The sequence below is a fragment of the Anolis carolinensis genome, chromosome 2 (genome assembly GCF_035594765.1).
Source record: "Anolis carolinensis isolate JA03-04 chromosome 2, rAnoCar3.1.pri, whole genome shotgun sequence".
In the NCBI taxonomy this organism is placed as follows: Eukaryota; Metazoa; Chordata; class Lepidosauria; order Squamata; family Dactyloidae; genus Anolis; species Anolis carolinensis.
Genome location: NC_085842.1, coordinates 208,871,270 through 208,883,878, shown reverse-complemented (window position 1 = coordinate 208,883,878; position 12,609 = coordinate 208,871,270). Strand labels below are relative to the sequence as shown.

The 12,609-nt window shown below is 40.4% G+C and overlaps 1 long non-coding RNA gene across 2 annotated transcripts; it reads left to right on the top strand.

Annotated features, from left to right (window-relative positions):
- The first annotated feature begins 67 nt into the window (after positions 1 to 67).
- Positions 68 to 8,663, top strand: LOC134296512 (uncharacterized). Of its 2 annotated transcripts, none has more exons than XR_010003294.1 (2): positions 68 to 249; positions 8,306 to 8,663. It is a non-coding gene; the product is annotated as an uncharacterized LOC134296512 (long non-coding RNA). The 2 variants fall into 2 exon arrangements; XR_010003293.1 differs by lacking the exon at positions 68 to 249 and adding an exon at positions 256 to 408.
- The last annotated feature ends 3,946 nt before the right edge of the window (positions 8,664 to 12,609 follow it).

Sequence of the window (12,609 nt, the reverse complement as noted above, 5' to 3'; positions counted from 1 at the left end):
GATCCCTTGTGGCGCGGGCCACGTGAAGGGCGCTTGGCCAATGGCCAGGGATCACTTTCTTGCGGGGGGGGGGGGCTGTTTGATGAGTCGGTGGCAGCAATGTGTAACTTTCAGCCCTTTCTCCTGGAGCCCCCGGTGGCGCAAGGAGTGAAACCCTTATGCCAGAAGGACTGCTGACCAAAAGGTCGGGGTTCGAATCCGGGGAGAGGGCTGAGCGGAACATGAGAGAAGCAAGCCTCCCACTGGATGGTAAAACATCAAACATCCGGGCGTCCCTTTGCGTAGGGAGGATTTGCTTTGCCCCTGGGTTTCCGAAAATTGGGGAGGCAAGCTTCCCTTTTCTTCCCTCCCCTCCGCTTATCCTCTTCCCTCCTTCCTTTCTTCTCCGATTTGGCTGGGATACGAAAGGTGAGCCAGCCCTTTTTTTATTCTATGTGTTTTCGAAGGCTTTCATGGCCGGAATCACTGGGTTGCTGTGAGTTTTCCAGGTTGTATGGCCATACTCCAGAAGTATTCTCTCCTGATGGTTGTGAAGTCTGTTGGAAACTAGTCAAGTGGGGTTTATATACAGTAGTGTCTCACTTATCCAAGCTAAACGGGCCGGCAGAACCTTGGATAATAAGGAGGGATTAAGGAAAAGTCCATTAAACATCGAATTAGGTTATGATTTTAAAAATTAAGCACCAAAACATCATGTTATACAACAAATTTGACAGAAAGAGTAGTTCAGTTCACAGTAATGTTATGTTGTTTTACTAATATATTGAAAACATTGACTACAAAAATGCCTTGGATAATCCAGAACCTTGGATAAGCGAGTCTTGGATAAGTGAGCCTCTACTGTATCTGTGGAAAGTCCAGGGTGAGAGAAAGAACTCTTGTCTGTTTGAGGCAAGAGTGAATCTTGCAATTAATCACCCTGATTACTGAATGGCTTTTCAGCTTCAAAGCCTGGCTGCTTCCTACCTAGGCGAATCCTTTGTTGGGAGATATTAGTTGGCTCTGATTGATTCATGTCTGAAATTCCTCGGTTTTTCTGAGTTTTGTTCTTTATTTACTGTCCTGATTTTAGAGATTTTGTTCGTGATCATGGTTTCCTGCGTTTTGTTGAAATTTCAGAAACCATGATCATGAACAAAATCTCAGAGGATGCCTGCCACAGATGTGGGCGAAACATCAGGAGAGAAAGCTTCTGGATCATGGCCATACAGCCCGGAAGACTCACAGCAACTCAGTGATTCTGACCATATGAGCCTTCGACAGTACATTGAACAAAATCTGGCTACTAGTATTGAGAAAAACTCTAAAATCAGGACAGTAAATAAAGAACGACACAAACGGGAAATCTAGACATGGGACAATCAAGGCCAGTTAACACCTCCCAACAAAGGATTCCCCCAGGCAGGAAGCAGCCAGGCTTTGAAGCTACAAGGCTATTCAGTGCTAATCAAGGTGGCCAATTGCAACAGTCATACTTCCAACAGACAAGAGTTTTTTCTCCCACCCTGGACTTTCCACAGATAAATAAGCCTCACTTGCTTAGTTTCCAACAAACCTCACAACCTCTAAGGATGCCTGCCATAGTTGTGGGCGAAATGTCAGGAGAGAATGCTTCTGGAACATGGCCATACAGCCCGGAAACCCACAGCAATCCATGTCTATTCTGCCCGCTGCACTTGCTCCCTCCCTAGCGATCCTCTCCCCCTTCTCTTTCTCTCCCCACCTTTCCCCGAAAAAGCTCATCTCGATGCCATTTCCGAGCTCGCCTTAATGCACCGCTTTGTCTTAATTTCGCTGATGAAGTTTGCAAATGACTTTTTTGCCGCGGAAATAAATGCCCAGGCTGTTGAAAGAGAGCGAGGAGAAGACCAAGAACACAAACTTTATGACATTCCTTCAAAGTGTGTCTTTGTGGAAACGCACCCACAGATCCCTCTCCCAGAAATAGAAAAGCTCTACCACCGTCGATTGGCTAGGAAGAGTAATGAAAAAACAAATACAAACCTAGTGTTGTGGTAGGCTTTCATGGCCGGAATCAATGGGTTGCTGTGAGTTTTTCAGGCTGTATGGCCATGTTCCAGAAACATTCCCCTCTGACGTTTCATAGATGCTGATAAAAAGTCAGGAGAGAATGCTACTGGAAAATAATAATAATAATAATAATAATAATAATAATAATAATAATAATAAATCTTTATTTATTCTGCCCTATCTCCCCCAGTGGGACTCAGAGTGGATTCCAACATACAAGCAAACATTCAATGCTTCCATAAAACCAATAAATACTGACATAAAATCCCAAAAAAAAACACATATAAAAACATTAAAACCTAACATCAAATTAAAGCTAACATCAATAAATTAAACCAAAAGTGGTCAAACAAAAATTATATAATGACATAAAATCTAAGCAAACATCCACATGGCCCAAACATCCATACAGCCCAAAAAACTCACAGCAACCCAAACTTAGCAATACCTCATCATGATAATTTTATCAGAGGCATGGCTACTGCTCTCACTATGCAACTAGGGCTGGAACTACACTGGCTTGTATCCCGGGATCTGATCCCAGATGATCTGTCTTGAACTATGTTATATGAGTCTCCACTGCCAGATAATCTGGGATAAGAAGATAATCTGGGATCAGATTCTAGACTATAGGCAGTGTAGATCTAGCCTACTTCTTTCCCCTGTTATGTGTATCTTCAGGTCTCCTGTTGGCTTATGGCGACCCCATCATGAATTTCATAGAGTCCTCCTAGGAAAGGAATACTCAGAAGTGGTGTTGCCAATTCCTTTCCCAAAATATGCCTACAGTCCCTGGTATTAAGTGGTCCCCATCCAAGTACGAACCAGAGCTGACCCTGCTTAGCTTCCAAGATCAGCCAGGGTTTGGGGCCTAACATTTATGCTATATGTGTTTTCAGAGGCTTTCATGGCTGGAACTACTGGGTTGCTGTGAGTTTTCCAGGCTGTATGGCCATGTTCCAGAAGCATTCTCTCCTGATGTTTCACCCACATCTATGACAGGCATCCTCAGAGGTTGTGAAGTCTGTTGGGAACTAGGCAAGTGGGGTATATATATCTGTGGAAAGTCCAGGGTGGGAGAAAGAACTCTTGTCTGTTTGAGGCAAGTGGGAATGTTGCAACTGATCACCTTGATTGGCATTGAATAGCCTTGCAGCTTCAAAGCCTGGCTGCTTCCTGCCTGGGGGAATCCTTTGTTGGGAGACATCTTATGCTATAGATGTCTAGTCCTTATACAACTGCCTCCTAGTGGATGTGTTTTTGCTTTTGGATTGAAACATTCTAATAAAAGTTGACTGGGTATGATATTACTGATGTTAAAGGTATTTCTAACAGTGAAGTGATGCTGGACTGAAATCCAGCATCACCCTGGAGGATAAAGTGGAGTCTTTTGAATGAGAGAGCGAAGGTAGGGAGAGAGGAGAGAGATGGTGAGAACTTTAGAAGCATATTTCTCAGAAGTGGGGGCAGGCTGATGGTGGCAGTAGAGGAGGGGTTTCAACGTCTCTCTGGAAGAAATGTGATCATGTTCACTGTTTAAATTATCAGGGAATGACAGACAGCTGTAGAAACAGATGCCACTTTCACCTGAAAACAGCCTCAACAACAACCTAACAATAAATCACTGTATAAACAGTACCAATATATAACAGAGCGTTCTCCCTTCAAAGTCAAAGGTGTCCTCTCCTTCTGCATTCAAAGCACGTTTTCACCGGGACCACCATTCCTGCTCTGGAGAAGGATTAATCTAAATTACTATTAATACAGGACAGTTACAAGTTAATTGGCATTAAAATAATTCCTTTCAATTTGTTAATATTAAATGAACAGATAGCACGCCTGCTTAAAACCAACTCATGTACAGCTTGCTTTATTGGCAGGGTTTTGGGGGGAGGGAGGAGGAGAGAGGGGTGGAAATGTCTGGGATCACATGTGTAGCAACCTAAATATGGCTGTGTGTGTGTGTATGCACATGTGTGTTCTCAACTGCACTTGAATCACTTGGTATGTGCATTGTCAAGTGATAGCTTTTATATGTGAAACAATTAAAGGTCACCTTTGTTGTAACAGCATAGAGCAGGGGTCCTCAAACTTTTAAAGCAGAGGGCCGGTCAACAATCCTTCAGACTGTTGAGGGGCCAAATTATCATTTGAAAAAAAGTACAAATGAATTCTTATGCATACTGCATATGTCTTATTTGTAGTGCAAAAATAACAATGACAACAACAACAATGAAAGAAAATATTTAAAAATAAAAACAATTTTAACCAACACAAACCGATCAGGATTTCAATGGGAAGTGTGGACCTGCTTCTGGCCAACAAGATAGTCAAGTTAATTAGGATTGTTGTTGTTGTGTGCCTTCAAGTCATTTCAGATTTTGGGCGAGTCTAAGTCAAAAAATTTTTTATTTATTATTTATTTATTTACTACATTTATATCCTGCCCTTCTCACCCCAAAGGGAACTCAGAGCGGCTTACAATTTATATGTACATACAATATATTATATTATTAGCATAGAACAATATTAGCATTATATATTACTATATCGAACTATTTATTTATTTATTTATTTATTTATTACATGCATTTATACCCCGCCCTTCTCCCCGAGGGGACTCAGAGCGGCTTACATTCTGCCACGAGGGCCAGACTATACCACTATATTGTAATATTATTAGTAATATTACATGTAATATATAATATATAATTAATATTATTATATGGCATTATTATTAGTATTATATTGTATTACATTATAATATTGCCATCAATATTATATGTATATACAATATTATATTATTAAAACTGATATAAAAATATTATATTATAAATCTGAGGGCGGGGGCCAGGTAAATGACCTTGGAGGGCCGCATCCGGCCCACAGGCCTTAGTTTGGGGACCCCTGGCATAGAAACTTTAGATGCATCCACACAGTAGAATTACTGCAGTTTGACACAACATTAACTGCTATGGCTTTGTACTATGGAATTATAGGAACTGTACATTTATAAAGACTTTAGCTTTTGCCGAAGAGTGCTTGTACTTCACCAAACTACAAAAAAAACAGGGCTTCATAGCATTGAGCCATGGTAGTTAAATTTATTTATTTATTTATTTATTTTTACAATATTCATATTTCACCCTTCTCACACTGAAGGGGACTCAGGGCAGATCACAGAACATACATATGCAGCAAACATTCAATACCATTTTATACACAGACAAGACAGACAATTGTACATAGAAAGAGGTATAGGCTTTTACCATCTTCAGCATCTTGGAGGCTTGTGCTCAGTTTCAGTTATGGGGTGGATACTGTCACTCCATCTCCCTGCCAAAGAGCTTTGCCTGTAACCTTCCTCCTTGGTCGAATCACTGGCATTTTTCTGGCATTTCCTTATGGGTGCCTTAAAATACCTCCCTGCTTTTAAGCAGTACCTATTTATCTACTCACATTTTCCTTTCGAACTGCTATGTTGGGAGAAGCTGGGCTAAAGGCCAGGAGCTCATCTGGACCTGGGCTTCTAACTGTCACCCTTTTGGATTGACAAGATTTACTGCAGCAGGTGGTTTAACCTGCTGTGCTAAAGCCTGGCCCTAAAGTGGTGTCAAACTGCATTAATTTTGCAGTGTAGATGCACCCTTTATTTAACTTTGGAGGTGGTGGTTATTTAATGCAAGCAACTCACAGATTGAACAGCATGTTGCCAGGTAAGTCATCTATGGCTGTACATGCACGTGCATACTACTACTCAGAGTCGGTCCAACAATGAGGGGAATTAAGCGGTCGCTTGGGGCGCAAAACATACGGGGGCGCAGTTGAGACTGCTTTTTCTGTTGATTTGTTGTAAAACATGATGTTTTGGTGCTTAATTTGTAAAATCTTAATGTAATTTGATGTTTAATAGGCTTTTCCTTAATCCTTCCTTATTATCCAACATTTTTGCTTATCCAACGCTTTTATTTTCCAGTGATTGGTTTGGGAGGGGGCACCAAAATTCTGTTCACTTACACTTGAAAAATACCTAGGGCCGGCTCTGTTACTACTACTACTACTAGTAGTAGTAATAGTAATAATAATAATATTAATAATAGTCCAAAAATACATCACATAGTCCTATACGCTTGGGAAGTGTTCGACTTGTGATTTTGTGATACGAAATCCAGCATATGTATCTCGTTCGCTGTGTCATACTCTGTCTTTGTGTCAATAATAATAATAATAATAATCTTTATTAGTAGATTGTCCCATCTCCCCGGAGGGAATCAGGGTAGTTTCCAGGGTAGTAGTCAGGTTTTCCCCATAACATTTGGGACTATCAATGGGATTCTTCCATACAAACTGATGCATTTTGAAGCATTTATCAGTGCTAGTTTACAGGTGAATAGACTCAATCAAGGAAGTCATGGCCCTGAGTTTGGAAGACCTGAGCACAGGCATTGGGAACATGATGATGGGAGGTTTCTCAGGCTCCTTCTACGCTGCCATATAATCCAGATTATCAAAGCAGATAATCCACATTATCTGCTTTGAACCTGATTATATGAGTCTACACTGCCATATAATCCAGTTCAAAGCAGATAATCTGGAATTTTATGGCAGTGTAGAAGGGACCTCACTCACAGGATCACATAATTATCTTAATGGCAATTAGTAACAAATAAATGATATTATTTTGATGCCCGGGACAAATACAAATTAAAAAAATTCCACATATCCTCCGTTGGGAATAAAAATACAACAAGAATTATTCAAATCACTAAGAATCTGTGACGCTTTCAGGACTTCTGCCTAAGGCAGCTGCCTCTCTGTCTAAACACAGACTAGCATAGGATATGAATGGGACATTTTGTGGAGAGACAGCTATGAAATAAGGCAAACATTTTTGTGCGTGTGAGGGTCCATATTATGAGAAAAGAAGCAAAAGTGGGACAATTGTGAGTTCAAGAGAGCCCTTTGGGGGAAGATGGAAGTATTACAGCTGAAGAAACAGCTGTAGGCTCAATATTACATGGATAAGAGAGCTATTGAAGCTGTCTTGGCTACAGTGTTCCCTGATGTTTTAGAGCAGGGATGGGAAACCTGTAGCTCTAAATATATTGTTGGATTTTGGTGTCTATCAGCCGTAGACAATATGGCGAATGATCAGGGATAAGTGGTAGTCCAATATTTGGAAGGCCATCGGTGCCTCCTTCAAATAAAAAAGAGAGGGTATTAACATTTGAGTCTCATCTTCTTGTGCACATAAACACCTCAGTGTGTTGTTTTTAAGGTGCAGAGTCCCACATTTGTAAAGAATGGTATGTTGTCTATAAAATGTAAAACATATGTTTTATCTTTTTCTCATACACACACATACCTGTATATGTATATATATACACACATAATACACACAGACATGTATACATATTAACATATTCACACACACATATATACACACACAGGCATACATTCACACATGCACATATAGTCACAGATATGGATAAACACACATGCATACATTCATATACAATAGAGTCTCACTTATCCAACATAAACAGGCCAGCAGAATGTTGGATAAGCGGATATGTTGGATAATAAGGAGAGATTAAGAAAAAGCCTATTAAACATCAAAATAGGTTATGATTTTACAAATTAAGCACCAAAACATCATGTTATACAACAAATTTGACAGAAAAAGTAGTTCATTACACATTAATGCTATGTAGTAATTACTGTATTTACGAATTTAGCACCAAAATATCACAATGCATTGAAAACATTGACTACAAAAATGCGTTGGATAATCCAGAATGTTGGATAAGTGAGACTCTACTGTATATGTATATATACACATGTATTTTCATATCTTATATACATATGTGCTTATGTGTATAGATATATATACACACATACATTCACATACATGTATATAGACATGTACATACATACCCCTATATATATATAGACATACAAATGGATGTAAGGCTTCTTCATAGACATTTTTATGCTCTTGAATGTGGTTTGGGCTATTTACAGCCAACTTGTTTTCACTCTTAAATGCATCATGACGGCTAGGACATGTAATAAAATGGTGAAATCCCACATCCTCACACTGATATATCAAAACCCCTCTCGAGGTATTATGTTTCATATCTGTTGATATTTTACAAGCTAAACCTGGAAAACATGTGTGAACATATTTTGGAGAGGATGGAGAGAAAGTCGTAATAAGTACAGAATGCCGTATCTAATTAATCCAGCATTTCTCCTTCTCTTTGTCTGCCAGCTAAAATCTGGATGAAGATTGGACCCAGAATACCTGCAATAGAATAAAGAAAAGGAGGAGGCAGAAAAAGATCCAGTGGCAAATATTATCAATTAAAAACATGAGTCAACACATGCGTCACTCTTATGTATTTGCTAAATGCAATCTGATATGATACGCCTGTCCTTTGCCAACACACCTGTGATCTTGTATATATGCGGCCAGTGGATTATGAATTTGGGCTAATGCCACTGAAAGCAAGTGGAGACAGCTTTTCTCTAAGAAGATGAAGTAGAACGGAAAGCACGGTAGCTAAATTCCTGGATCCGTGACTTACCCCTAATCTTCTAATGCAAATAAAGGATTAATGTTAGTCTTAGGTCTTTCTTCAGCTGTTTGCTTTCAGTGCTTTCACTATGGGAAGCATTGCATGTGTGAAATGCCTTCTGCTTCCTTCTGCACTGGGTGGCCCCAAGACATTTTGCTGCCTGAGGCAAAGAACAAAATAGTGCCTCTCTCCTTTCATATATGGAGGACAGTCAGAGAAATGATGGGACAGCATAGCTGGGGACAGCAAGCTAATTTGGGGGTGCAGGCCAAGGGCATAGATGACATTATTATTCCTCCTCCTCCCTCTATTTATTTGTACCCTGCAAGACCCCAAACAGCTCACAACCTCAAAAATGACATGATACAAATGTCTACAAAATATACTGAAATAAAATTAAATATTACAACTGTTAAAACAACTCAGGCCCTTCCTACTTTGCAATATAATCTAGATTATCAAAGCAGATAATCCATATTATCTGCTTTGAACTGGATTATATGAGTCTACACTGCCATATAATCCAGTTCAAAGTAGGTAATATGGATTTTATACAACAGTGTAGAAGGGGCTTTAAACTGGATCTGTATCCCAGGATCTGTTACCAATTTATCTGTTTTGAACTCAATTATACGGCAGTGTTGACTCATATGATCCAGTTCAAATCAGATAATCTGGGGCCTTTTATACACTGCCATATAATCCAGATTATCAAATCAGATAATCCACCTATTTTCTTTGAACTGGATTATATGAGTTTATACTGCCATACAATCCAATTCAAATCAGATAATCTGGATTTTATACACTACACTACCATAAAACTCAGATTATCAAAGTAGATAACGTGGCAGTGTAGAAGAGGTCGGAGTTATGATTCAGATTATTAACTTCCAAGTATCCACAAGTTCAATTTGGAAGATTATGCATGTGTTCTTAACACACTCAAAATATCCCAAGTTATACTTTTATGTAGAGTTTTACTCTAAATTGCATTGGATGCTAGCTGGAAAGGAGTCAGAACATACTGTGCTAGAAACAAGAACTATAACTGATCAGTGTGGGGCATATTGACACATGTGTTTGCATATAGATGTGGTTCTACTATATATTTCAATATTCAGTTTACCATATATTAAAGGAACAGGTGGATAGGCAGATAATCAGCTCAAGAAAATTGATGTTTTTCAATATGGGTACAGAAGTAATGTGTGATGTATAGGATAAGGTCTTCGGTAAAATCAAATAATTAAAATTCAGCATCTTTTTCCTATCTCACTCTGTCTCAGATCTGACTCAAACATCCATTAAATGCTGTCTAATAAAGGTTTTGAGCTTGTTCTGTATAAAGATACCCGATCACATGGAAACAATTGGCTGGATTTATAGTTTCTTTTATTTTGAGGAGCCCCTTGTGCTGGCAGGACTGATGACGTGAATGATGGGTTTCTAGCCTGAAAATTGCCAGTTCAAATTCAACTAGGGGAGAGCATGGATGAGCTCCCTCTATCACCTCCACCTCCCCATGTGGGGACATGAAAGAAGCCTCCCATGAGAATAGTAAAAACATCAAAACATCCGGGCGTCCCCTGGGCAACATCCTTGCAGATGGCCAATTCTCTCACACCATAAGTGACTTGCAGTTTCTCAGGTTGTTCCTGACATGAAAAAAAAAATCTAGAATAGTAGAGTTGGAAGAGACCTCATGGGCCATCTAGTCCAACCCCCCGCTAAGAAGCAGGAAATCGCATTCAAAGCACCCCCGACAGATGGCCATCCAGCCTCTGCTTAAAAGCTTCCAAAGAAGGAGCCTCCACTACAGTCCGGGGGAGAGAGTTCCACTGCCGAACAGCCCTCACTGTGAGGAAGTTCTTCCTAATGTTCAGGTGGAATCTCCTTTCCTGTAGTTTGAAGCCATTGTTCCATGTCCTAGTCTGCAGGGCAGCAGAAAATAAGCTTGCTCCCTCCTCCCTATGACTTCCCTTCACGTATTTGTACATGGCTATCATGTCTCCTCTCAGCCTTCTCTTCTGCAGGCTAAACATGCCAACATCTGATAAAAGGAAGAACCCTTCTATCACAAAATGGGAACACCAAGATCCACAAGTACATATTGTACAATAAATAAACTGTATGACCCTGTACCCTAAAAACCATGCACTCTTGAGAATCATGTGGAAAACAACAGTAAGAATATAATAATATCTTCTTTACCTTGTATCCAGTTCAAAAATATCAAAAGCACACGTGTCATTTCACTCGTTTTATATCTTAATTCTGCATTCTTGTGAGATAAAAGTTTTGCTTTATATTGACCAGAAGGGTTGATAAACCACTGCACCTGAATGCCATCTTTAAGATTGACTAATGTTCTTCCTGAACATCAGGAGGAACTTCCTAACTGTGAGAGCTGTTCAGCAGTGGAACTCTCTCCCCCAGACTGGAGGCTCCATCTTTGGAGGCATTTAAGCAGAAGCTGGATGGCCATCTGTCGGGGGTGCTTTGAATGTGATTTCCTGCAGGGGGTTGGACTGGATGGCCCATGAGGTCTCTTCCAACTCTATTATTCTATAATTCGTGGAGCCTCCAGTGGCCTAGGGGATAAAAGCCTTGTGACTTGAAGGTTGGGTTGCTGACCTGAAGGCTGCCAGGTTCGAATCCCACCAGGGGAGAGCGCGGATGAGCTCCCTCTATCAGCTCCAGCTCCATGCGGGGACATGAGAGAAGCCTCCCACAAGGATGGTAAAACATCAAACCATCCGGGTGTCCCCTGAGTAACGTCCTTGCAGACGGCCAATTCTCTCACTCCAGAAGCAACTCCGGTTGCTCCTGACATACACAAAAAAAAATTCTATGATTCTATGATTTTAGCCTAATGGTTTAAAGGGCTCCAAAGATGGTCGAGTGCAGCCCCAGGAGCCCTTTGGCAGTTCACATGGCCAACTGGACCAGGGGCACATCAAGACGGCTGTTGCTGCCTTGCCATCAGCAAGCAGTCCTCTCCTAGTGGCTTAGTGCCCAAAACCCAAAGGAATTAAGAGAAAGCACCACACAGGTTTCAAAGACACACACAGTGGTGAAAAGTTGCTTTCAGGAAAGAAAAACGCCACTGGCAACTTGTCACAAAGGAAAGTTCAGAGATGTCTGAAAAGGAGTGACAGTGAAGCTTCTACAGTTCCCTTTGGTTCCTTTGCCTTGTACCCCCAGCCAATGTTCTGGGATTCCGGGAGTTGTAGTTTTACAAGGCCTTCTCTTCCAAGGAGTGCTGGTGCCTCACCAAACTGCAGCTCCAAGGATTCCTTAGGAGTGAGCCATGGCAGTTAAAGTGGGCACTATCACATTTATTTGCAAGGACCCCAGCTGCCTTGGCTCTATGCGTTTGCCTTTCCGACCCCTTTCCAGCACTCAATTAGCCTGGAATTTGGAAAGCTTAAGCGGCTGGGGGGGAAAAGGAAGGGGACTGAGGCTGTTAGGAATTGTGGGAGTTGAAGTTCAAAACACCTGGAGGGTCCAAGTTTGCCCATGCCTGGCTTAGTGCCTGATATAACATCAGTAGAAATGAAATGTTACCAGCAAGCCTTTGGGAGGGAACTGCTTGCTGACTGGACTGTGCAAAGCTTCAGAGATCTGTTTTGTAATTTGGTCATTTGTATGATTCATTAACACAAATTTCTGAATTACTAATCAGAACGGGACCCTCTCTAAAGCATTACGAAATGAAAAAGAATCCTCTCAAACATTTCAGAGAGATTAGTAAAGCTTTGGAGTGTTTCAAGCGGTAGGTCTTTTAAAACTTTTTAAATTCTTAAAAATTACTAGATGAATGAATATTTCTGAAACTTTGCAGTACTGATGACTTGCTTATGCTGCCTCATTGTGCAAAAATTCAAAATAAAATCATTATATATTTTTAAATGTAATTTTAAAAAAATCCTAAAAATCAGTGGATGACTGAAACATTCTGAAACTTGACATGCTTAAAGTTGTAAATCATGCC